The 27,102-nt window shown below is 39.2% G+C and overlaps 1 protein-coding gene across 3 annotated transcripts in view; it reads left to right on the top strand.

The window, feature by feature from the left end:
* Nucleotides 1–10,502: 10,502 nt before the first annotated feature.
* Nucleotides 10,503–27,102, top strand: part of lnx1 (ligand of numb-protein X 1) — a 220,510-nt gene continuing 203,910 nt past the window's right edge. The window contains exons 1-2 of one of the 3 annotated variants that reach the window (XM_072569388.1): nucleotides 25,386–25,486; nucleotides 25,597–25,716. The gene's annotated coding sequence lies outside the window, so the exon portion shown is untranslated. Of the gene's footprint in view, nucleotides 10,521–25,385; nucleotides 25,487–25,596; nucleotides 25,717–27,102 lie in introns of those variants that run through there. The other 2 variants (XM_072569430.1, XM_072569412.1) reach the window with 2 other exon arrangements.

Genomic DNA, 27,102 nt, shown 5'->3' with positions numbered 1-27,102 from the left:
TATTTGCTTTTGCAAAGCTGCAATCAATTCCTTCTGCATTCTCCACTTCTTTGTAGCACAGTCCATTTTTCTCATTTTCAATCCCCAGTCAAAAATTAAGAGTCTTACATACCTGGCACACTTGGTTAATGTAACAATTAAGCCAGCTGTTAGGACGTGATTGAGTCAAGCCTGGTGACATCTTCCACACTGATTTTCCCTGCTAGCATAGAACTGCTTTCCTACAGAACAACTGAAGGGTGTCATGTGACTGGCATGAACCTGCTTTACTCCAGTCCATGGCATTACTTGTTGAAGCTGTCTCCTACCTCATGTTATTTACGTTTATATATTTTGGTTTCTTTATTCACTTCTTGTAATCCTTCTTTCCTTCACATCAGTTTTTAAAACATCCCTAAACAGCAGGTGTCGAGGTTTACTGTGCATTCCTGGGGAAGAATGGGAATACTTAAAGTTGTGTGTTTGATTGGTGTGTTTACACCGGCAGGTCAAAGCAAAGGCCAGCTACTGCAGGACTGCAGAATGAGGAGTGTGCAGTGAATGTGCCTGGGTCAAAGTGTGCCCTGATGACAAAACCATCGTGACGAAAGCTTTGACACCCGAACCAACCATGGCCACTCCTCAGCTCTGCACCTTCCTCATCCTTCTCTCTTTTCCCCTGTTGTGGTGCAAGTGGATGAAGGAGTCATGGCAGTGGGCAGAGAGGGAGCACACACATGAAGGAGGCTCTAGTCTACACTGCAGTCCAGCTGAATGTTGAAGGAGTGCAAATCCTTCATACTCACTTCTGATGGCTCATTTGGAACCCTGGTGATCACAGGGGTAGGATTGATATGATCCTTTAGTCCTGGGGACCCAGAAATGGAGGTTACCCTCTCTGATCTTCCTTCCCGAGAGGGCCCCATCTGTTTGAAATTCTTTGTATTGTCCAGCTCTCACAAATAATGTATCAGTGACCCGTGGTTTACTGCTGCTTAAGAGATGCTGCTGATTTTTAGGATAAGCCAGCTCTACAGTCATACAGCATGGAATCAGACCCTTTAGTCCAATCAGTCCTTGTCGAGCATAATCCCAAACTAAACTAATCCCACCTGCCTGTTCCTAACCCATATCCCTCCAATTCATTCCTATTCATGTACTCATCCAAATGTCTTTTAAACATTGTAATTTTACCTGCATTCACCATCATAGAATCATAGAATCCCCATAGTGTGGAAACAAGCCATTGGCCCAACAAATCCATACTGACCCTCTGAAGAGTAACCCACCCAGACCCATTCCTCTACCCTATTACTCTATGTTTGCTCCATACTAATGCACCTATACATTCCTGTACTCTATGGGCAATTTAGCTTGACTAATTCATTTAACCTGCACATCTTTAGACTGTGGGAGGAAACCGGAGCACCCAGAGAAAACCCATGCAGACACAGGGAGAATGTGCAAACTCCACACAGACAGTTGACCGTGGCTGGAATTGGACCTGGGTCCCTGGTGCTGTGAGGCAGCAGTGCTAACCACTGCGCTACCATTACTACTTTCTCAAAAAGTTAATTCCACACATGAATCACCCTCTGCATTAAAACATTGCCCCTCGTCTTTTTAAAATTTCTCTCCTCTCATCTTAAAAATGGTCCCCTATTTGAAATCCCTCATCCTAGGGAAAAGACAGCTATAATTAAATCTATCTACATCCCTTATTATTTTATAAACTTTTATCAGATTGCCTGTCAACCTCCTATGCTCCAGTGAGAAGGGCCTATCCAGCCTTTCTTTATAACTCAAATCTTTCATACCTGGCAACATCCTGGTAAATATCTTCTGAACCCTCTCCAGCTTAATAATATCCTTCCTACAACTGGGTGACCAGAACTGGACACAGTATTCCAGAAGAGATCTCACCAATGTTCTGTACAACCTTAACATGACTCCCCAACTCCTATATCCAAAGGACTGAGTGATGAAGGCAAGCATGCCAAATACCTTTTTAACCATCTCTAAGTTCCTCTGTTCCACAACACTAACCAACGCCCTACCATTAATTGTGTAAGCTCTACCCTTGCTTTATGGACTGAAATGCAATACTTGCATTGAACTCAATCTGCCATTTTTCATCCCATTGACGAATTTATCAAGATCCCTTTGTAATCTTAGACAAACAAAAGAAGACTCAACGCCACAATGACTTTAAAGGCTACTAGAAAAACAAGGCTGTGAGATGTGAGGGCTTCTTTAGTGAAGGTTTAAATGCCATTCCATCTGTCTATTGCAGTGCAATCTCCAGCAGCATTGATTCTCTGCTTGTTCTTGGCAGGTTTACAGGGTGCTGAGGGTATGGCCTCTATTTGCCCCTATCCCTCATTCCTCTCCTCTGCCCTCTTAAAGTCCAGGAGTCTGCAGCTTCTCCTGAAGCTATTGCTTTTCATCGCTAGTTATCTGTGGGTACCTCAACCCCATTAAAATCTGTTGCCTTGCTTGCAGTCAGCTGCTTTCACAATGTATCCCTTCTCAAGGCCATGCAGTCCCTGAAGAATCAGAACTTCCCACCCAACTCCAGAATGTATAAACCATTAACTTGGCTAACTTTCCTCACCCGATGGTGCCGGTGTGCAATTCTGCCAATTGATGAATGTTCCTCTCAGCTGTGTATCCTCTTACAAGCCTTTCTCATTGAATGGCATGGCTATGACTAGCTTCCAATTGGGCTACCATTTACACCACATGCTGCATCCGATAGGCTAAAAGCATTGTGGAAGACCCCACACACCCCTCACTCAGACTTTTCTCCCTCCTGCCATCTGGCAGAAGATACTGAAACATTCGGTCTCTCACAGCCAGACTGTGCAACAGTTTCTTCCCCCAAGCCATCAGGCTTCTTAACAAACTAAAATCGGACTCTTTCCCATCTGAAATTCTTTTGTATTGCTGCTAGAAAAGTGTCTATTATTCAAGATTCTTCTGTTACATGGTAACTTGCATGTTTTGCACTGTTTATGCACTTTATGCCGAGTACGATTGTGTAGTTTATGCTGCCCATGTAGCATCCTTGGTCGTGGAGGAACACTGTATCAGTTGTACATGGTAGAAATAACAAACAAAAGCTACCCTTCCATTGAAATCACTCAGATCCATCATACAGATATTTTCTAATCAATCTGTTCAGACATGTTTTGATATGTGTCTGGAGCAGCTGGGACTGGAACCAGGACCTCCTGGCTCAGAGGTAAGAATATTACCACAGTGCCACAAGGGATCTCTAAACAACACTGGCATTTTTTTTTATTATTGAATGAATGTGGGCATCACTGACATGGTCAACATTTGTTGCTTGAGGGCATTTAAGAATCACTGATATTGCAATGGATCTGGAGATATATGGAAACATGACCAAGTAAGGATTACCATCCCTGAAGGAAAAGAATTGAACCAGATGATATTTTACAACAATCACTAATAGATGTCAAGGTTACCATTGCTGAGACTGTATGCCAGATTTTAGATATTTTTCTAAGCAATCCATTAAAAAAAACTGTACACACCTCTGACGCATGTGGGACTTGAACACAGACCTCTTAACCCAGAGGTCAGGGCAGAAAAGCCCTCCGATCCATTTATAATCCCATCCCTTGCTGTAATCATTAACGAACAGACAGCGAGTGCTCAAACAGGCTGCATGGTGATTGGTCCTAACTGGGTGGTTTGCTGCATCCCACATTTACACTTTCATAACAAAATCACTGACCATTGGAAAGGATGTGGAAACTAGCAGGACAGCTGATGTTGGGAGGTTAAACACCTACACTCTTCAGTTCTGGTCCCCATTTGGCCTCAACATTCCTGTCCCAAGTGGTTCTACCTTATTACCATCCTACATGGTTTGTATACCAATGGAAATGCTTACAGGCAACCTTTAATACAAATAATAGCTATGGAGAACAAGATATGCTGCTATAATGTGTGTTTCATTAATATTAATTCACTGCAACGTGATTGATGAATTGGGGACATTGTTTCTAAAGTGCAAACTTTTAAAATGTGTGTTGGCTGTAATGCGATTACCTTGCCAGTACGTTAAGCACTGATTCTAAACCATGATTTTTCTCTAATGTGGGATTGCACAAGAACACAGCCATCACGTTATGGAAGAACAACTGTATTAGAAAATCTTGTGCTAGGAAAACTTTGAACTGAGCTTACTTTCAGATAAAGTTGGCATATTTCCTACTTTTAGAATTATCATTTAGCATTAGATTAGACCTAAGTGCAGCTTTCAATTATAATTCTTAGAAAGAAGATTGTATTATACATTATTTAATTACACAATGAGAGCTTTTTTTATGAGTTATATGCGAGTGACAAATAAATTGTAACAACAATATTATTGCAATGATTTAACTCAAAGCAGTTGTCCTTTTCAGTAAGTTTCACAATTGGTGGTATTATAACTAATATTTACACAGTAATAAGCGTACTGCAAGATGTAATTTATCAATGTGTGGCTGGGCTCAGGGCAATTAGCCCTTTAGCATTAGGTGCAAGTAAGAACTAAAAGTATGTGACACGTCTATTACATGAAATCTGTTGAAATGCCAGCAGTTTTCTCCAATTAAACAGTTAACATGACTAACCAATGCAGAGCAGCAATCAACAAAACAAACAGAATATTAAGTTATTTAATCAAAACCTGGTTTGGTCAGATTGAGCCGTTTCAATGACTTCCACTTTTGGTCAGTGAAGCACAATAATGACTGAACGACTGGAGGCATGCCGGCTCTCCAATGAATATCTCACTTATTGCCATGGTCTGCCTTCACCCTGGAACCCCACACATTTCCTTTTCAAGTAGCAGTCTGATTTACCTTTGAATGCCTTAATGGAACCTGTCTCCATCACAGTCTCAGGAAGTACACTCTGCTCTCTCAGTCCATTAAGGATAGCATCCTTTCTTTTATACTGACTCTGGGTATTCTTCTGACAAAAATATATCATTACATATTTCTCAATATTAAATTTCATCTGCCACCGATTAACCCATTCCCCAACTTGTCCTTTTAAAATTCAACACTTTGCACCTTAAAGCTATAATACTTCCAAGTTTTGTATCATCATTTGCAAATTTTGAAATTGTCCCCTTATCTGTGCTCCAGAATCTGCATCATTAATACGTATCTTTTAGAGTCAGAGTCAGAGTCATACAGCATGGAAGCAGTCCCTTTGGTCCAATCAGTCCACGCTGACCATAATCTCAAACTAAACTTAGTCCCATCTGCCTGCACTTGACCCATATCCCTCCAAATATTTTTTTAAAACATAGGTTTATCCAAATGTTTTTTAAATGTTGTAACTGTACCTGCATCTTCACTCAGAGAGTAGTAAGGGCGTGGAAAGGCCTGCCTGCAACAGTAGTAGATTCGTCAACGTTAAGGGCATTTAAATGGGCATTGGGCATACATATGGATAATAATGGAATGGTGTAGATTAGATGGGCGTCAGATTATTTTCACAAGTCTGCGCAACATCAAGGGCCGAAGGGCCTGTACTGAACTGTAATGTTCTATGTTCTATGTTCCAATGAAGAACATGCTTTAAACATTCCTCCCTGTTTCCTGTCACTCAACTAATCTGGATCCATGTTGTTGCTGTTCCTTTATTGCACAAGCTCTAACTTTGCTCACAGCTCTGTCATGCATCACTGAAGCAAATAGTTTTTGGAAGTCCATGTTCAGCTCATAAATAGCATTACCCTCAAAAGATACTCTTGATTATCTCTTCAAAAACTCCAACAAATGAGTTAAACATGATTTTCCCTTAAGAATTCCATGTTGGTTAGCTTTAATTAATCAAAAGTTGTCCATGTGAACTATTAATTTTCTCTCAAGATATAGTTTGTAGAAGTTTCCCCACCACTGAAATTAAATTGGAGTTGCTTAGCTTATCCTTACAATATTTTCTTGAACAAGAATGTAGTGTTAGCAATCCTTCAGTCCTTTGATATCATTCCTGAGTCTAAGGAAGACTGAATGATTCCGGCCAATGCTTCTGCAATTTCCATTCTTACTTCCTTGGATGCATCTCATCTCATCCTGGTGTCTTGTTAACATTAAATGCAGACAGTCTGTCCAATATCTTCCTCCTCTATCAATTTTAAACACTTCTAATGACTGAATATACTCCTTTCTCTATTTCCTGTATAGCATCTCTTTTCTTGGTAAAAATTGATGCAAAGTATTTTTTAAATCTATACCCTCTAACCCTATCTATAAATCAACCTTTTGCTTCCTGTTTAGTTCCCTTCCTCCTTTTACCTCCCTTTCACTATATATATGCCTATAGAAGGCAGGGATTACATTTCACAATGGCTCCCAGTCTCTTTTTGTTCTCTAATTCACATTACTCCCACCCCTCTGAACCTTCTACAGTCAGTCTGGGCCTGGGACTCAATATCTATCATAAATACATTTCTTCTTCTTTATAATAATTGCCATAGTCTTTGTCATCCAGGCACACTGAATCTGTAAACATCCAGATTTTGGGTTTGCTAGAGACATTAGAAATTTTATGTCTATTTGCCAAGTTTGGGGTTGATCACTGTCCCTTTTCTTTGCAAGCATCAGCATTCCACATAAGACCATAAGACATAGGAGCAGAAATTAGGCCATTCAGCCCATTGAGTCTGCTCAGCCATTCAATCATGACCGATGAGTTTCTCAACACCATTCTTCCACTTTCTCCCCGTAACCCTTGATCTCCTTAACAATCAAGAACCTATCTATCTCCAAATTAAATATATTCCATGACCTGGCCTTCTTAGCCTTCTGTGACTGTGAATTCCATCGATTCACCACTCTCCAGCTGAAGAAATGTCTCCTTATCTCTGTTGTAAAAGGCCTTCCCTTTACTTTAAGGCTGTGCTGTGATATCTATCCTAAATCTATCATCCCTTAACCCCTGCCATTTTCCAGCTTCTGACTTTCTAAGGAACTGCCTTCTCCATTCCACAAAGGGGTGGCTGGTCTAATAGGGCTGCTATCGACTTTCAACTCTGCTGCCGGCAGTCAGCTCATGCCTTCTGGTGGTGCTGGAGTGCCAAGTTTGTTTCATTCTCAGTTCGTATGTTTACATTTAAAAAGTTTAATTACAAGTGCAACACAGCTGCAAGGTCAGGGTCCCAGAATTCATCTGGGTGTCCAATTCCTGAACTCATGTTCAAAATCCAGTCCGTCATATCAAAGACAAAATCCCAAACAACTTTGCCATAGCAGAGTTTAATTTTTGTGTTAGGTTCAGTTTTACAAAGGCAGGACATTCTCCGCCTGATCTCTTTTCTCCCTCCAATAAGAACTGTGACTCATGCTAGAGTACTGCTCTTTAGGTGCCAGCCAGCTTCTGTCTTTTCACTCAGGTACTATTGACTGTGTACATATGAGCAAGACTACCAGTTACTACCAGTTTCATGCCTTTAAACATGAAACAGAGGCAAGAATCCCTCATAGCCCAGCTGTTATGATAAAGAGTGGGGAAAACGAAGGGGCAATTATCAGCGGTATTGCTTTTGTAATAAAATTTGAAAATGTAAACACCTGAATTGAGAATGAGGCAAGCTTGGCACCTAAGCCCCTCAGGAAGGCATGAGCTAACTGCCTAGTGCAGCATCCGAAGCAGCTGGCAGCCATGATAGGATATGATTGACATTGCTACATTAAGCTGCAAGGATCCAAGCCAGAGACTCAGTTACATGTTTTCGGCATCTACATATATAGACTCCTCAGCAAGGGTGAATGAATCAAGTTTGGAAGTAGGAACCCTTGCAATCTGTTTCTTTTTTCAGGCATGAAAGACTGAAGCCATTTGAACAATGCTCCTGAATGCTAAAGTCAGCAACCTGAACCCATTGACTGTGGGACATTTGCTGGTACATCTCGTTAATTTTCACTGCTAGACACTGAACTTACAACTCTGCTATCAGCCATACCTATTTTTCATGATATTTTCAGCAACAATAAATGAAAGTGCAAAAAATCTAGCCCAGGAGATGGAAAACATCACATTGGATGTCACAGAATCTTTTCATTATCATGAATGAGGGAAACATAAATAAACTGTAATCACTTATTATGTGTACAAGCAGAAAATAAATTTTTAAAAATAGTTCAAAAGAACTTGCCCTGTCATGTGAGTTTCCCAAAAAAGAGGTATAAGAAGTGAATAATTTATATATTAATGTTTTATCTTCAAACAGGCAACTTGATACACAGCTCTATATACTGTAACAACTGAAACAATTTTACCATAAATAAGAGAAAAGAAGATGTTAGTAGAGTTTCGCTTTGAGGCTAAGCTACTTAAAATAGTTTCATCTTTTTGACAATACATATTAGACATAAGCAGTTGGATAAATATTTTGACTCTTACTGATACAACTAATAAAACTGTTTAGAAAATGTTCACAATGTTTACGCATATGAGCCTGATCTTACAATAATGTTTAGCAGATGAGATGCTGCTTATTAGCTCACTATAAATATTTGCATAATGGTAAATTCCAGATAAGCCTTGTCTTGTATTTCAGGTATTTGCTACTTCCTGAACATTACACTTAAAGACATTTTAGGCATTACCACAGAAATGTGGTTTTGGGCCGTGTCAGTATGATCCAGGGTTCAAGTCCAAAAGTTGATTATCCCCAGGCCTCTGACAGAACTGATTTATTTTTTCTGAGCAGTTAGATAAAGTGTCAGAGTTGGAAGACTGATTCCTAACCACTTAATGGCAGTGCTCTAAATCTCAACCTGCATTTTGATAATGGTAATAATCACAACTCAAAAAAATAATGAATTGCACAAGGTGCTTTATCAGGTTCCTAATCAAGATGGGTATCATTATCATTGTATATTTATTGAAAATTTATTAAGAGATGGATCATTTCTGCACAGAGTGAATAGGAAATGTCAAATATTTAAATTAAAAGTATTGTCTTATAAAACTGAAAAGTCTGTGTTCAAAATTTCTTCATATTGTACGACAGATCAAAAGACTGGTAATCAGTGCCCAGTATGAAGATTGTTGTATGTCATTCTGAAAGGCTCCCAAAGGGTTAATACTGAGATGTACCATGAACACCACCCGCTATGATGATGTTGAGTGGACTTGTAGGCAAAATAGTTTAGTATTTTGAAGGAGTGAGACCTAACATCTTGTCCTGCTCAAAGTTTCTACAACAATGCCTATCATATCAATGTAACTTGGAATGAATTGTTAACATGCAATAAATTCTATCTTGTCAACTACAAGAGATTCTTTTAGTTAGACCAGAACGTGGATTTTCTTTGCCACGTGAGATAAAACAGATACTTTCTTTTATATTTAAAGAGAATGCTGGCAGCAAGTTTCATTGTTAGTGATAGCTTATACAGCAAGGTGGGCAGCAATGTATATTTCGTTTGACTGTTCATGCTACAGGTGAACACTTGTGTGAGATCAGGACTCAGTTAGCCCAAAATTAAACACAGAATTGGACTTCTTAAAGACAATAATTTATGAAATACAGAATAGCTTTCAAATACAATAATGAATCAGAAGCTGAAGAAGCAAATATATTTCTATACAAAATTTGGAGTACTGCTGATTTTTGGTTGAACCTTGCTTAGGGGTACAAGAAGCAACAAATACTTTTGAAGAATTACTGAAAGTCATTATCAATTTCTTCAACTTCATAACTAATAATGTCCTTAAAAGAGCAAGGTTTAAAAAAGCATTCAACATCAAGGAGAACATATTGTTGATTTTAATAACAATATCTACAGATTAGTGGAGAAGTGTGACAATGGTGACTTCAAGTTAGAATTGCTAGGAGAGAATTATTGCAGGAATTGCTGATGAGTTTCCATCACATTTATCACAGTTCAAAGAAGATCTGATTGTGGAGAATGCCACTCTAATAGCAAGTAAAGCAGAGTTCTGGAAGGAACACAGATCAGTCCTAAGAGAAGATCAGTCTTGACATGGGAAATCAGCAGAGTCCAGCCAATTCTACAAAACTACAAATAATACAAGTAAGACACTAGACCTCAGTACCAGTATAGCAATTGGCTAGACCAGCATTTATTACCTGTCCCTAGTTATCCTCGAGAAGGTATGGTAAGCTATCTTCTTGAGCTGTTATAGTCCATGCTCCATTGGTAGACTGGAAATGTCATTAGGGAGGGAATTCCACGAATTTGACATTACAGGTCCAACACAGTTGAGTTTGATGTTGTCATTTCTGGTGTCTTAGTCAGTACCAGCTGGTCCATCTGATTTCCCATCTTTTTTCACTGTTGTCAGCCATACACTGTGATTTCTTTATCATAGTTTACTGTCTAATAATGTAATGATACTCATTCCAGTGTCTAACTTCAAATTGGAGAGATGACCATTGACAACGCATCACTCTGATAAAATGTAATCTTCTCAAGATTACCCAAACAACCACTGAAGTTTATTTTCTGAAGTGGACTGTCCTACCTTGTTAACCTCTTTGTGTGAGTAGCTCTTTAATTTCTTGCTTTTCTGAAATGGTGACCTATTGTTTAACAGATAAAGCATTCACTTTTAATAGCTGGGTATTGTCTGTACCTGAGAATATTTTTTTCCTCTGTGCTGACAAAGCATTCTTCTAATACAGGGCAGTGAATCTCTGGACTTCTTTATCGCAGATGACAGTAGGGTTTGGGTCATGAAGTATACTCAAAGCTGAGAGAAATAGATTTTTGATCAATAAGGGAATCCAGAGTAATAGGGAAATGGCAGGACAGAGGACTTGAGGATTATCAGAGCAGCTCTCTCATTGAATGGCACAACAGACTCGATTTGCCAAATGATTTACTGCTGCTCCTATGTCTTACAATTGGATTTGGTCCAGCTCCAATCTTGCCCCACTGAATTCGGGTCTCTGCTGATTACTATTTTCTTACTGTGGATTGACCATTTTAATTCATCATAAGTGTTATGATAAATGACCACTGTCTCTTAACTGTTTCCTCACAGATGCTTATCTACTTGGCCCATCTAATTTCCAATCACCAGGGCCAACATGCATCCTTTCTTAACAGACTTGGTGCTTACTACTGGAGGAAATTCTCCTGAACACAATCTAGGACCACTTGGCCCTTGCTACCCCATACACTACCAGTATTGTAGTCTATAAATATGCTAGTTGGCCATTGCAACAGAACATGGGAAACATGATAATGTAAGTTACCTACAGACCTTGGACTGTCAGGAAGAGAATCAAAGCTAATAGTCTTCCACCCAACATATTACCAGACTTCCATGTCCAAAGAGATTACATGCTGGAGAACATTGAAACCTCCAGATTGCCTGAATTTGTAAAATCAGACTGAAGGGGATGGTGTTGTGATAAATGCTATTTTATGCAATGTGTCACATTGATAATGAGAAAGGTAACTTGGTGGGAGATGTTGCACATGAGTCAGAAAGGATCGGAAAGGTTTATTACAGAGGATAGCCAAACTACTATTTACTATAATGACATTGTATAGACTTGCAAGCAAAACAACTTCAAATTTTGAAGAACTGAGACTTAACATCTGGCCTTCCTCAAAGTCTCAGTATCAATGTCTATCCTGTCAATTTAACCTGTAACACATTGTTACCATGCAAAAAACTGCATCTTTTCAACTACAGTATCCCCTGCTTTTCGAACATTTGTTTTACACCATTTCATTTTTATAAAAGACCTACATTAGCGCCTGTTGTTGCAAATTCAAAAAGATTTTTGCTTTTACGAACCTTTTCCTATATAAATCATGCATCTTCGCTTTACGTCATTTTCAGCTTACGAAAGGTTTCCCAGGAACGCTCCACTTTCAGTTAGTGGGGAATACATGTACTAACCTGAGATGCTTCTAACCTGACCAGGAAGTGGTTTTCCTCTATACACTAGATTAAACCAAACTTATAGTTTCCTAACTTAAAGAAGCTGGTGGCAGCAACCTTCATCTGAACAGTCGTGGAGTGAGCTGCATGACCACATAACAAAGAGCAACATGGTATGAATTCATTTTAAAGCGAGATCACAACCAGTTTGAAGAGAAAATAGGTCAGAAGAGATGAAGCTTGCCTGACAACCATATATAAAGATTCATTTCCATGGAATCTACTTTTTAGACCGAAAATCAAAAGACAATAGTTTTGTTATCTTTTTGGATAAACTGATCTTTAATGAGAATGATTGTTTCCTTGTTATTATTTGTAATTATAATCTTATGGGGGCAATTTTCACAGTAGTCCATACAAAAACGACATGTTCTACTACATTAATGCTAAAGCTAATTTCTGACCTCTGTTTGCCAATCAAGCATACATTTCAAAGGCAACACTGCAAGCAAGTTATATCACTATACTGTCATAGGTTAGGGTCAGAAGTCACATATCAAAGTTATATCCTGGCATCTCTGTGGACTTGAATTAATACCACAGCAATTAGCACAGACATAATAGTCTCCAGGTGCCTGTTTGGCTCCTGAGTGTGGCATCTGTCACACCAGATAAAAACTGACAACTCCAGCTCACACATTAGAGTAAAGTGAGATTAGCTTTTGAGTGTTAAATATCCCAGGTAAACATTTGTGGTGCACCATTAGCAAGGTAATATGCAATGGTATTCTTCTTGTTGCAACTGAGATTGCATTTCACTCTATTATTCAAGGTACAGGTTCATGCCAATAAATTAATGCATATAGTGAGATTAAATTGTCCATAAAGGCTATTACAAGTTTTTTTAGATGTACCATAGAAAGCATCCTATCTGGATGCATCACAGCTTGGTAAGGCAACAGCTCTTCCCAAGACCATAAGAAACTACAGAGATTTGTGAACACAGCCCAGTCCATCACACAAACCAGCCTCCCATTCTTTAATTGCATCTATACTTTCTGCTGCATCGGAAATGCAAACAACATAATCAAAGACCCCCCCATCTCCGGTTATACTCTCTTCTACCCTCTTCTGTCAGGCAGAAGATATAAAAGTTTGAATACATGTACAATTCAAGATTTGGAGGTGCAGGTATTGGACTGTGATGTACAAAGTTAAAAGTCACACAGCACCAGGTTTTTTAGACTAGATCCCCTACAGTGTGGAAACAAGCCCTTCAGCCCAACACCAACCCTCCGAAGAATAACCCACCCAGACCCATTACTAATGCACCTAACACAATGGGCGATTAAGCACAGCCAATTCACCTAACCTGCACATCTTTGGATTGTGAGAGGAAACCGGAGCACTCAAGGAAAACCACACAGACATGGGGAGAATGTGCAAAATCCACATGGACAGTTACCCAAGGCTGGAATTGAACCTGGGACCCTGGTGCTATAAGACAGCAGTGCTAACCACTGAGCCACCATGCCACCAATCATAATTGTGCAGTTCATCACAACTACCTGATGAAGGAGCAACACTTCAAAAGCTAGTGCTTCCAAATAAACCTGTTGGACTATAACCTGATGTCGTATGATTCAAGAATAGCTTCTTCTCCCACTGTTATCAGACTTTTGAGTGGACCTCTTCAATGTTAATGTTGATCTCTCACTGCTCCTTCTCGGCAGCTGTAACATTGTATCCTGAGCTCTGTTCTGTTACCCTGATGTACTCGTATAGTACGATCTGCCTGTAAAGTATGCAAGACAACACTTTTCACGATACCTCGATATGCTTGACAGTAATAAATCAAATCAAATTAAATCAGTTAAATATTTTCCATGATCCATCTTGGTTTGTACAGTGTTTTCTGAATTATGGTTTTGCTAAGAGACTGTGCACTCTTGCCTGTGTTCCTACAAAATTCTCAGCAAATATGGGGGGGGGGGGGCATTAATTTTGCAATGCAAGAGCAGCAGGATGATACAAGCATATGGTAGTACAATGTAGTGACACTGGAGAAAATTGGCAGGAAAATCAACATTGGAAGGTCTTCCAATGTGCAAGTAGCTTCAATATTACATGAAAGTAATGATGTTTCACATCTCTATAGTACTACCTGAAACAACTGAATCTGATCCAGCATCAATGTTTGCATATGAAAAATCATTTTCTTTTATTCTTTCATGGAACGTGGGCATTGGTGACACGGTCATTAAGTGTTGCCCGTTCTTACTTGGCCTTGAACTGAGTGACTTGATTGGCCACTTTAGAAAGTAGCTAAGAGTCATCCTCATTGCTGTGAAACTGAAAGCATTATTAAGCCAGACTGGCAAGATTTCCTTCCCTAAAAGACACTTATGAATCAGATAGTTACTTGCAACAAGCGATGATGCTTTCATATCATCATTACTGATACGAGATTTTCATGCAAGATTTAGTTATTATTGTTGCCATAGTGGGTCTTAAATCCATGTCCCCAGAGATTATTTTGGGCCTCTGGAATTATCACTATAGCACTATCTCCCCCAGTTAACATGTAAAACATTTGCCAACATTATTTGAATATGTTAATATCATTTTTGGAACATAAGCTTTTGAAGAAGGAATTGGCCATTTTATCCTTTGAGCCCACTCTTCTGTTCGAAAAAATCAGGGTTGATTTGGCTATGGCCTTAAACCCAACTTCCTCTCTTGATCCCTTGTCAATCAAAAATCTAAGTGGAAGATAGGAACTTCAAATGTTATAAAATATTGGATTGTAATCATTGATGTCAAGGCCAGAACCTGTTATCTCTATAAGGTCACCCCTCAGTTTCTGACACTGCAGGGAGAAGAGCCCCAGCCTATTCAGCCTCTCCCTATAACTCAAACCCTCCAGTCCTGGCAACTTCTTGTAAATCTTCTTTTAAGTTTAACAACATCCTTCCTATAGAAAGACAACCAGAATTGTACGCAGCTATCCTGTACAGCCACAGCATGACATCCCAACTCCTTTATTTAATGTTCTAACCAATCAAGGCAAATCAACTCTATTGATGTGGGAGTCACATATTGACGAGATCAGCAAAGTATAGCAGGTTTCTTTCCTTTAGGAGAATTAGTGAACCTAATGTGTTTTTATGATAATTCAGGAACTTGATGGTTACTTTTGCTGTGAATAGCTTTTTTTTAATTTCCAGTACTTGTAAGTAAAATTCAAATTCTCAAGTGCCCATAGGCCTGTAAGTAGGAGATAGGGCTGGCCATTGCTTGCGATTGAAGGGAATGAACCCAGTATAAAGCAAATGATACAGGATTGGGGGAAAAGATGTGGAAGCTCAAAGATGCCAATAAGACACACATCAGAACAAACGATATAGAAGATTTCTTTGTGCCTCTCTAAAGATTCAATAATGTGACTTATTATAGGCTATTCTGGCCATTGAGTTGCATCCCATGAGGTTTCCCTTATGGGATTGAATTTCCTCTAAGACTGAGTACATCATTCGCCATGATGCCTACAGTTAAATAATGCCCAAGAGCAAATGTTCACACAACAGGAAGGTCAAACAAGTCGATGAAGACAAGATGTTACCAGTCAGGAACAGTGTATATTCAGGTCAACAAGTGAATCTGGACTGAATTTAATTTCTCTCATGGATCATCCTCACTGGACAGTGAAAGATTAAAATTAACCCCACATTATCAAATAAATAGCTGATTATTACAATTGCTGACAATGCTAAATAATAATTCTGTTGCCAATAATTACTGAAAATAACTTGAAATCCATTCACTTGAAGTGAGGACGGTTATCTAATTTGATTGATAGTTAGCAGCATTTTTCACAATTATTTAAAATGCAAGACAAGTATACTGAAGACAGCAGTAACAAATAAAAAGCCATGAATTAGCATTTTGACAGGACACTGTTTTCATACCAGTTCTGATTATGAATATTTATTGGTGTATCAAAGACCAAGAGGTGAAAATGAGCTATACACTTTTGGTAACACATAACTTTATATTGGATTATAGAAGTTGAGGGAATAATAATTAGCCTAGCATTTGGAAAAACACACAGTGCCTGCCTTTAATTATGAATGTGGACATTTAAAATATCTATCATTGGATGTGGACATATTTGCAAGGCTAGCATTTATCCATTGCCATTTGTCATTGAAGAGGTGATTATGACTTCTTCTGATAATACAACAGGTCCATAAACCTTCATAACTGTGCTGGGTGCACCTTTGACATGCTTGCTGCCTTGATCAATGCCATTTGAAGCAGACAGTTATATGCTTATTAGCCATTTTGATTGTGTATTTTCCTGGACTATTCTAGTGGGAATTTAAGGGTCAATCGCATTGCTGTGGATCTGGATTCACATATTGGCCAGACAGGGTAATAAGGACATCTCAAGGACATTGGTGAACATTATAGGGCTTATATCAATTCAGTAGTTTCATGGTCACCTTTAATGAAATTAGATTTTTAAAATTCCAGATTTGTTTAATTAGCGGTATTTCAATTCACTAGCTGCTGCTCTCCCCGGCACCTTCCAAACCCTCTACTTTTTTCACTAGAGCCTTGAAAAACAAAGGGAGCAGGCACATGGGAACACCACAAGCTGCAGGCTTTTGTCCTTTATCCTGACTTAGAAGTATATAAGGTACAACCTCAATTATTAGAACATCAATTATCTGAATTTTGGATTATCTGAACAAGATCTCAAGGTCCCGTAAAAGCAGTATTGGGCAACTCAGCATTCAGTTCTCAGTTAAACAGCATTCTGGCGTGCATTACTGGATGATCAAGGCATGTTCAATAACCACCACTCAAATTACCGCTTGTTTACAATCAGATCAGTTATCTAAACAATCAGTTATCTCGTTTGGATAATCAAGGTTGCACTGTAATTGTTTTTCCATCATTACTCGGTCAGAATCCTAGAAATTCCTATCTAGCTGTACCTACTGCAGATAATTTATAAATAATCATTTGGTAGTACACATATTTTGTTGAGGCTTATCATTTTGCACTCACCAGGACAATTTGCAAGAATACCATTTAAGGGGGAGACTAACATTTATCCTGTATGAGAGGAAGATGCTGATTGGCTGACAAGTGAACTCGGATTGGTAGAGGCATTGCCATGAAGAATGCACCAGTTATCTATGATTGACAGTTTACTGCCAGGCTTTATGTACATTTTAAACCTAATTCTGATTGGTCAAAGCATTGCTCCTGAAATGAGAAATGAGCCAGCGAATGGATGTCCCTCCCCATTTTTGTTGATTTGAAATAAGGACATGTAAAGCAAAATACTGCAGATGCTGGAAATCTGAAATAAAAACGGAAAGTATTGGAGAAAATCAGCAGGTCTGGCAACAACTGGGGAGAGAGAAAAACAAAGTTTAATATTTCTAGTCTGCAATGAACCTGATTAATAATCCTCAATAGGTTGTCAGCATAATTGTTTGATGTAATTTGATTTAATTTATCATTATCACAGGTACAGTGAAAATTTTATTTTGCGTGCATTACAGGCAGATCATATCCTGTCCTGAATGGTACATGAAGTTAGGTCACCATACCCTTCTTATGGAAAATTAAAGATGGCCGTGCTTTGACAAAATGTTCCATCCATGAACAACTAAAATACTTGAATCAGTTCTCAATTGCTTTTTCTAGCTTGCTGATTGAAAACAGGATAATCAATTAGAAATCAGAAAGTAAAGACACCACCTTGAGCACTATATATTTCCTGCTGAGGACTTTATGGGGATTTAATGGGAATGAAATAGTTTTTAGGTGGTTGTGTTTATTTAAAGGAGATGAAATTCTCAAATGTAGGCTTTATAGGCAGTGAAATTATTGATTTACACACCAAACATTTACCAATTAAAGCAAGAATTAACAACAAATTGGAGGAGCATTCAGAATATAATGTGTCATTCTGAATGTAGGCAATCTCTGTAAAAATAGCTGCAGATTCCAATCATTAGTACCTTATTCAATTTGCCAGGGACACAATTCGAACAGGTTAATCATATTGCTACTGAAGCCCACAGAGAAAGTTAGGGCTGGCAAGATTAACTGGGTGAAGTAAATAAAAGTCAAATGTTCAAAGGAAGATGATGATACATCATTATTGATATTAAAAAGACAAAGTACAACTCCTTTCATATTTCATTTTTATTTATCTAAAAATTGCATGTACTAAGAATGCAGAGCAGCTCTGCATACTGAGAGGCATTAATTATTCAAGAATAAAAAGAAACCTAATTAAAGTTTTGGCAACCATTAAATCAGTTTGTCACTAGTTATAAGCTCCACAGATTGAAATATAATAATTAGTAAAGAACAGAGACAAAGTAATCAAGAGTTACAGAAGCAGCCATTTCATTACTTATAATAACCAGTGTGTTACAAACCATTAGTTATTGCCGATGAGCAGAAAAAGCTTTTTGATGTCTTAAAATATATTTTCACTTCCAGTGCCAATCACTGAAGTCTTACACTAGACGGCTCATGAGATTATGGGAGATGTCAAATTTTGGTCTCCAGATGAGAATGAATGGGAGTGATCTCATGAAGTGTGCAAACTCTTGCAGTACTGCTCTATCTATAAAAGGGAATTTTGAAATAATAACAAACTGTTTTCATTATGACATAAGAATGCTAATAGTTTTGCCTTGTTTATTCAATCAAATGGATTTCTAGATTTGGTGTTAATGCATGTAATATCTCTGCAACATGGAATTGAATGAATCAATGTGTACCAGGTCTGACATCATATAAATCCACATGCATACTGACATCATATAAATCCACGTGCATTATCATTCTTTAAAAAGTTTTAAACTCTGATAATAACTGCTTTGCAATTTTTTCAGATGAATGAGGGGGGATCTCATAGAAAAATTTAAATTATGATGGGAATAGATAAGATAGAAGTAGAGAGGAGGTTTCCGTGGGCAGTAGAAACTTGGACAAGAGGGCATTGCCTCAAAATTAGGGGAGCAGATTTAGGACTGAATAGAGAAGGAGGTTGTGAACCTATGGAATTCCTTACCAAGTAAAGTTGTTGATGCTATTTCAGTAAATGTTTTTAAAGCTAAGATAATTTTTTTTGAACAATAAAGGAATTAAGGGATGTGTTGAGAGTACGGCTAAGTGGAGCTGAGACCACAAAAAGATCAGCCATGATCGTATTGTGTGGTGGACGGGCTCAAAGGGCCAGAGGCCGACTCCTGCTCCTGGTTCTTATGTTCTTATTTCCTATGAAAATTCCTATATGAAAATATCGCTTATTGGTGCTTTCTGTGATTTTGGTCACTATATTAGGAGTTTCAAAGTTAAAATTATGATTTGCTGGACAAATCCCTGAAACACAATCAAATAATACCTTTCCTTCACAAATCACTGAAAATAATTTCCAGAGCTAAAAATATCCACGATGTTTTCCAAACAACTGAAAGTTTGAAGGTCCAGCGTTTTGCTTTAAGTGAAAAAAACACTATAATTACATTGCATAAAAAACTGGTTTACATTTGTCCAACCAAATTATCTGTTTTTTACTACCTTCAATAAGTTTTTACTTGAACATCAAAGACTCTCCTAAAAGTCTAAGCTTGAAGGCCTACAAATTGTTTTTTGTCAATTTTTAAACATAACAAATGGTGCACAGAGAGCTTGTATACAATCATTTGAGGGTCAAAGTGGATCAGTGGCAAATGGGTCCACCTCTTAGCCAGGAGGTCGGCTTCAAGTCTAAATCTGATCCAAAGGCATGTAACAACATCACTGAACAGATTGATTACAAAATATTGATCCCCATTTGGAATGACAGGCTGGCCTGAGATCCAGCCTCAGGAATATTAATTGGGAGAGCAGTCAGTACCTTCACAGAGATCTGCCATTTTATATAGGTCAATTTTAAGCCACTTCCCTAGATTATGACACTTTAAGTGCTGCTATTTGGTTTATCCCTTAATTTCCAAAACTACCTTTAAGTTTATTCATCCTACCATAAACTACAACTTCTCCTAATACTTAGTTGTTAGCCATGACTGAGAGGATTAAACTCTTCATTCTAGAAAATGAATTCTTGATATGCACTTTGAATTGAATTCAATTGAATTGAATTTATTGTCACGTGTACCTAGATACAGTGAAAAGCTTTGTCTTACAAGCAGTACAGGCAGATCACATAGTTAAATAGCAAAGATAAGTAAACAGCGTCAAAAACCAAAACACAGGTACTTGCGAATGCTAAGAGTTTGTGAGTCCATTTAATAATCTAATAACAGTAGGGTAGTAACTGTTTCAAAACCGGCTGGTTCATGTGTTCAGGCTTCTGTACCTTCTCCCCGAAGGTAGAGGTTGTAGAAAAACATTGCCAGGGTGGGATGGATCTTTGAGAATGCTGGCAGCCTTTCCTTGACAGCGAGCCTGGTAGATAGATTCTATAGATGGGAGGTAGGCCTTTGTGATTGTCTGGGCTGAGTTCACCACTCTCTGTAACCATCTCCGATCTTGAACGGTACAGTTGCCATGTCAGGTAGTGATACATCCAGACAGAATGTTCTCGATGGCACACCGATAAAATTGACAAGAGTATTCACCATCATGCCAAATTTCCTCAGCTGCCTGAGGAAGAAGAGACATTGTTGGGCCTTTGTAACCAGTGTGTACACATGAAGAGTCCAAGAAAGCTTGTTGTTGATAACCAATCCCAGGAGCGTGACACTCTCCACTCATTCCACCTCTGTGCTGATGATGTGTAGGGGGGCACAAGTAACATCCTGCCGAAAGTCAATAATGAGTTCCTTGGTTTTGCCAGCATTGAGAGCTAGGTTATTCTCAGTGCACCATTTTTCCAGGTCTGTGGACTGTTTCGTTGCCATCTGAGATTCGATCGACTATGGTGGTGTCATCAGAGAACTTGTAAATGGCATTAGTCTGGTATTTGGTGACGCAATCATAAATATACAATGAGTGCAGTAGGGGGGACTGAGTACGCACCCCTGGGGGGCTCCAGCATTAAGTGTTAGTCTCTCATCTTCACTGAGGGCCTGTGGGTCAAGAAACTGAGAATCAGTTGCAGAGAGTGAGACTTTTCACAAATGTAGACATGAGTGAATTCTTTTGGAAAGTTTAGGCTTTCCATTGAAGGTATCCTCAGTAGGTAATTTGCTTCTACCTGTAGTATACTAGTTAATTATATTACTAGATATAGTGCAGTAGCAAAATCGAAGAAGCTATTCAGAGACAAGCCAATATTACAGTTGTGGAATATCATTGCTCACAGTCTCTGGCTATCCTCAGTGAAAAATTTTCAAGTTGACTATCTTCTTCTTTACAGAAGGGTTCTAGACCATAGAGGAGTCACCTTTGCTGCAATTTCCATCCAGTCATTTATTCTTACTGTCTTTATCTCTGCAACCACTTGAATATCCCAAATTGCTGTCACAAGCAAGTGTGGCTGTTTCATGTACTTTCTAAAGAAATCAATTACTGTTATCTTTATATTGCTGCTGAAAGTTATATTGGAACCATAGTCCAATTAGTTGGCCCTTAATCTAAAATTCTAACAGGACTTGACAGGATACATGGAGGACAGATGTTCTGATGGTGATGGAGTCCAGAACCAGGGGTCACAGACTAAGGATATGGGTTCAACCATTTAGGTCTGAGAAGAAATGAAGTCTCTTCACCCAAACAGTGGTGAGCTTGTGGAATTTGCTGCCACAGAAAGCAGTGAGACCAGAACATTTTATAATTTCTAGAAGGATTTACAATCATAGAGTCTCTACAGTGCACAAAGAGGCCATTCAGCCCATCCAGTCTGCACTGACCCTCTGAACACCATCACCCCACCCTATCCCAGTAAACCACGCATTAACCATGGCTAAGCCAACCAACCTGCACATCCCTGGACACTACAGGAATAATTTTTAGCATGGCCAGTCCACTCAACCTGCACATCTTTGGATTCTGGGAGAAAATCCACACAGACATGGGAAGAACATGCAAACTCCACACAGACAATCACCTAAGCCTGGAATCGTATTCAGATCTCTGGTGCTGTGAGGCAGCAGTGCTGTGCTATGGTGCCACTTTGATTTGAAAATACTACTTGGAGCTAAAGGGATCGAAGGACATGGTGGAAAAGCAGGACCAAGCTATTGAGTTAGATGATCAGCCATAATCATAATGATTGGTAGAGCAGGCTGAAAGGGCCAATTCTGTTTCTATTTTCTGTGTTTCTATATTATTGCAAATATTTTAATGAACAGGCCAATATCAGTAGCCTTACATAGAACATAGAACATTCCAGTGGAGTACACGCCCTTCGGCCCTCGATGTTGCACCTACTGTGGAACCACTAAAGCCTATCTAACCTACGCTATTCCATTTTCATCCATCTTGAATTATATCTAATTAAACTCACACACCTACAAATTATAGAAAATAATTCCTAATAGGGAGATAAGTTAGGGATCACTATTCTTAACGATGACAATTGATTTCATTACAGACTTGAAGAAGAAATAGAAACGTGAAAACATTGAAGGATTGGTGTAAACACAATGGGCTGAATGGCCTCTTTCTGCACTGTAACACTGTCAAGAGCATGGAGGTTACAGAAGTAACTCCTGAGGAGATATCAGATGTGCAACTTCCCAACACCTGAGGAGTATATGTCTGAGGGGCATACCTAAAGGTTTTGTTCTTGAGTGCCATGTTTGTGGGAGATAGGCAACAAAGAGGTTTATACCCTCGATTGTAAATACCTGCTAAATGTGTATTTTGGACTGCAAATAGAGTCATAGAGCTATACAGTATGGAAACAGACCCTTCCATCCAGCTTGCCTATGCTGACTAGATATTCGAAATAAATCTAGTCCCATTTGTCCCATATCCCTCTAAACCCTTCCCATTCAAATACCCATTCAGATGCCTTTTAAATGCTGTAATTGTACCTGCCTCCACCACCTCCTCTGGCAGCTCATTCCATACGTGCGCCACCCTCTACCCTTTAAGTTTCTTTTAAATCTTTCTCCTCTCACCCTAAAGCTATGCCCTCTATATCCCCACCCCAAGGAAAAGACCTTGTCTATTTATCCTATCCATGCCCCTCATAATTTCATAAAGCTTTATAAGGTCACCCCCTCAACCTCTGACACTCCAGGGAAAACAGCCCCAGCCTATTTAGCCTCTCCCTATAGCTCAAACTCTCCAACCCTGGCAACATCCTTGTACGTCTTTTCTGAGCCTTTTCAAGTTTCACAACATCATTCCTGTACCAGGGAGACCAGAATTGCACACAGTGTTCCAATGGTGGCCTAACCAATGTTTTGTACAGCCGCAATATGATGTCCCAACTCCTATACTCAATGCACTAACCAATAAAGACAAGTGTACCAAATATCTTTTTCACTATCCTCCTGTTCCTACCCTCAATGGCTCATGGCACTGGAAGTAAGCCAGATATTACTACCATCATGAGTTGGTTGATCTACTTTTTAAATTCCTGCCTAACTTCTTGTATTCTCTCCTCAGAATCGTGTCCTTTTCACTTCCTATGTCATTAGTTCCAATGCATGTAATGACCTCCTGCCGGTCCCACTCCCCTTTGAGAATATTCTGCACCCTCTCCGAAATACTCTTGATCCTGGCGCCAGGAAGGCAACACATCATTCTGATGTCTCGCGTTTGGCTACAGAATTGTCTGTCTGTGCCTCTGACTAGAAAGTCCCCTATCACAATCGATCACTTGGAACCTGATGTTCCCCTCGTTGCGTTAGAGCCAGTCTTGGTACCAAAAACCTGGCTGTCAATGCTATATTCCCCTAGAGTCCATCATCCCCTACACTTTCCAAAACAGCGTACTTGTTTGAGTTGGGGATATCCACAGGAGACTCCTGCGCTACCTGCTTCCCTCTCCTACATTTCCTGGCAGTTCCTCATTTACCTGACGATATCTTTGATTTCTCTTCCTCCATGCAACTGCTATCCATCACACTCCTTGACGTTTGTAAATTCCTCATTGACTCTAACTGTTTCTCCAACTGATCAATTTGATCTGATAAGATTCACAACCAAACACACTTCCTGCAGACATAATCATCAGCAACATGGAAACTGTCCCTAATCTCCCACATCCAACAGGAAGAGCACATCACCTTAATTAAGGCCACCTTCACAATGTACCCAGAAAATAGCCTAGTCCTACTACTCTAAAAACACCGCTCCAGACTGGCTTAGTACTTATGTTTTTATATTTTTAAAGTTTAATCAAGAGACAGATCTCAATAACAACTTATAATTTTAAAAATCCACTCTACTCACTAATGTAGACTTACAAAAAAAGTAGGGTTACATTTAAAAAAAAACACTTAGCTGCTCCTCTGCAATGAGCTCCCACACACGGTTTTTTCCAAAGTCAGCTGCGAATTTTACTGTTTGTTTTATTTTCTTAGAATGAACTCCAATGTCCAGAGATATTTGAAACCAGACAGCAAAGGTAGCAGCTGTGCAGGGTACTGCTGGGTCAGACAGCAGTGTAGGTTTCTGTCTCCATTTGAATCACTGCCCATGTGGTCAATGCACTTTGTCTGTCTCCCTCCTTTTCAAAGTGCCGTCGTTTTGATATTTTTTCCCAAAGTTCCAGAACAATGCAACAGCTTATGAAATAGTGACTATTGCTCCGAGAATTTGAGGAAATCAGCTCCAACACTAAAAATACCTCAAAAAAGGAGCAGCTCTTACAGGCACCATTTTTTTTCCTGTCTCCCATCTTGGATTACCTGACATCTTCAAGATGCACTGCAGAGATTCACTAAGGATCCTTAGACAATACCTTCTAAACCTATGACCATGACCACCTAGAAGGGCAATCGTAGCAGATAATCAGAACACCAGCATCTTCGAGTGCCCCTTCAAGCCACCACCTTGACATGAAAATATATCACCGTTCGTTAATGTCCCCGAGTCAAAATCCTGGAACACTCTCCCTATCGGCATTGTGAGCCTACCTATGCTAAATGGACTGTAGTAGTTCAAGAAGGCAGCTCACCACCTCATTCTCCAGGATAACTAGGGATTGGAAATTAATGCTGACTAGCCAGCGACACCTAGATCCCATAATGATTTTTTAAAAAACCTGAGGTCTGTATATACTTGGTGAGTGTACCTGTGAGATGTATACCTGAGGGGTGTATGCCTGGGTGTATATACTTGATGAGTGTATATTGTGGGCTGCGCGTACCTGTGAGATGTATACCTTAGGGGTGTATACCTCGGCTGTATATACTTGATGAGTGTATATTGTGGGCTGCGCGTACCTGTGAGATGCATACCTGAGGGGTGTATATCTGACTCGAAGGCATGTATACCTGAATCGTGTGTAATTGGTAGTGGATGGTAGAGAGGCGGGGACTGTGTGGGGCGGATACCTGAGCTGTGCTCTGCATTATGGCTGCGGGCAAGTTATCGCATTTCAGTTCAACTTTATTTATTCAATAATTGTTTACTTTCTAATGTCTTTTCACTCGCATTTTGGTGAAAAGTAAGTAAATGTTTAATTGTGTTTGACGGAAATATTCGGTGGCGTAAAAGAATTCCACTAATTTGTAAGGATGAAGTGGGTAAACTAGTAAACACTGCTTTCCCCTTCAGGTTGTATACCAGTTCCTTTTTGGATGTGATCACCTTTGTCTCATTGTTCCTGTCGGTCGGAACTAATAGGAGTTAACTTGTGTCCTCTTTGATAGGCCGTGCCAGTTCCCGGCAGAGCTGGTAAGGTTCACCTGTGTTTATTGTAAGCTTCACCGGAGTTCACGGAAAATGTATTTTCTTCTGGACTCCGGTAACTGAATTGATTAATCTGCAGTTAAAGTCTCTTTCCAAAAATAAGCAACAATGCACTGTGAACATGAGAGATAAAGTAAATTTTAAAAGGTGTAAGCTTATGGGATGGTCTGTGAATTTAAATATTGCTCTACAGGTATCAGAATCAAGAGACTGGAGTTTTTTTTAAAAAACTGATTTCTGTTGTGTTTACAATACTGTAGCCCTTTTAGTGTGCCCTGTTTGATATGGTGTTACTGCATTTTAATGTTTGTGTGTCCACTCTATTTGTGTACATGAATTTGTACCTGTATCCAGGTGAGTTGGTGTACATTGTACACATTTCAGGTAGCTTTCAGGTTGTCTTTTCAGGAAATATTTTTTATGATTTGAGGGGAATGGAGGGCTATTGGTTTGATTTATTCACAGGTTGGAAGTCTTTCTGCATCAAAAATGGTTGAGTGATTTCGGAAGCTTTGGTGTTGAGAGGATTGGCATCTGTCGGCAAAAAACTGCTGGACAGAAATCCTAATATGGATAGTGGCAAGATCAGTCGTAATGACTCAGTTTCTGCACTTTGCATATTTTCCTGTCGGTTTGCCAAACTAGCTATAAAAGTTCATTGGGAGATTAGTTTTATTTTATTACTGGGTTAGGAAATATGCTGCATTATTTGAAGAGCAAAGGGTGGAAAATATTGGACTGTAGGTGGGTATATTCTAGATAATACAGTTACTAAGGATCAACCTCTGTCCTTTTGGTACTACAAGATCAAAGCTCAGTAATGCAGTTTTAACTTTAGCCTGTTACTGTCTTCTGCTTGAAAGGGTAAAAAAAGCAGCAAGTTCACATTTAGGGAGGGGAACGTGGCATGTTTGAATGGAACCTCTTTTAAAGTAATTATATGAACTATAATTTATTGATGCAGGAAACAACAATTAATGTTGTTCCCCAAATTCCCCAGCCTGGAAATGCTGTGCAACAATGCTGTGGAATCTTGCTCAAAAGGCACCAAATTCTTAAACATCCACTCCCACTATTGACTCTAGCAGTAGTGCGTGCCATCTACAAGATGCATTTCAGCAATTCACCAAGGCACCTTTTGACAGCACTTTCCAAACCCATGACCCCTACAATCTCAAAGCACAATCACAGCGGACACATGGGAACACAACTATTAGCACCATTCCAAATTCCCCTCCAAGCCACACACCCTCCTGATTGGATTCATTAGTTGGGAGAACAGACATGGATTTAGGTATGACTCTCTGATAGTATGTTTACTATCTGGTGTAAGGTTAAGGATGTCTCCACACAGCTCAGGACATGATTCAT

This window comes from Chiloscyllium punctatum, chromosome 1 (genome assembly GCF_047496795.1).
Source record: "Chiloscyllium punctatum isolate Juve2018m chromosome 1, sChiPun1.3, whole genome shotgun sequence".
In the NCBI taxonomy this organism is placed as follows: domain Eukaryota; kingdom Metazoa; phylum Chordata; class Chondrichthyes; order Orectolobiformes; family Hemiscylliidae; genus Chiloscyllium; species Chiloscyllium punctatum.
Note: the sequence above shows the minus strand (reverse complement) of the source record. Positions and strands in the feature narration are given on the sequence as shown.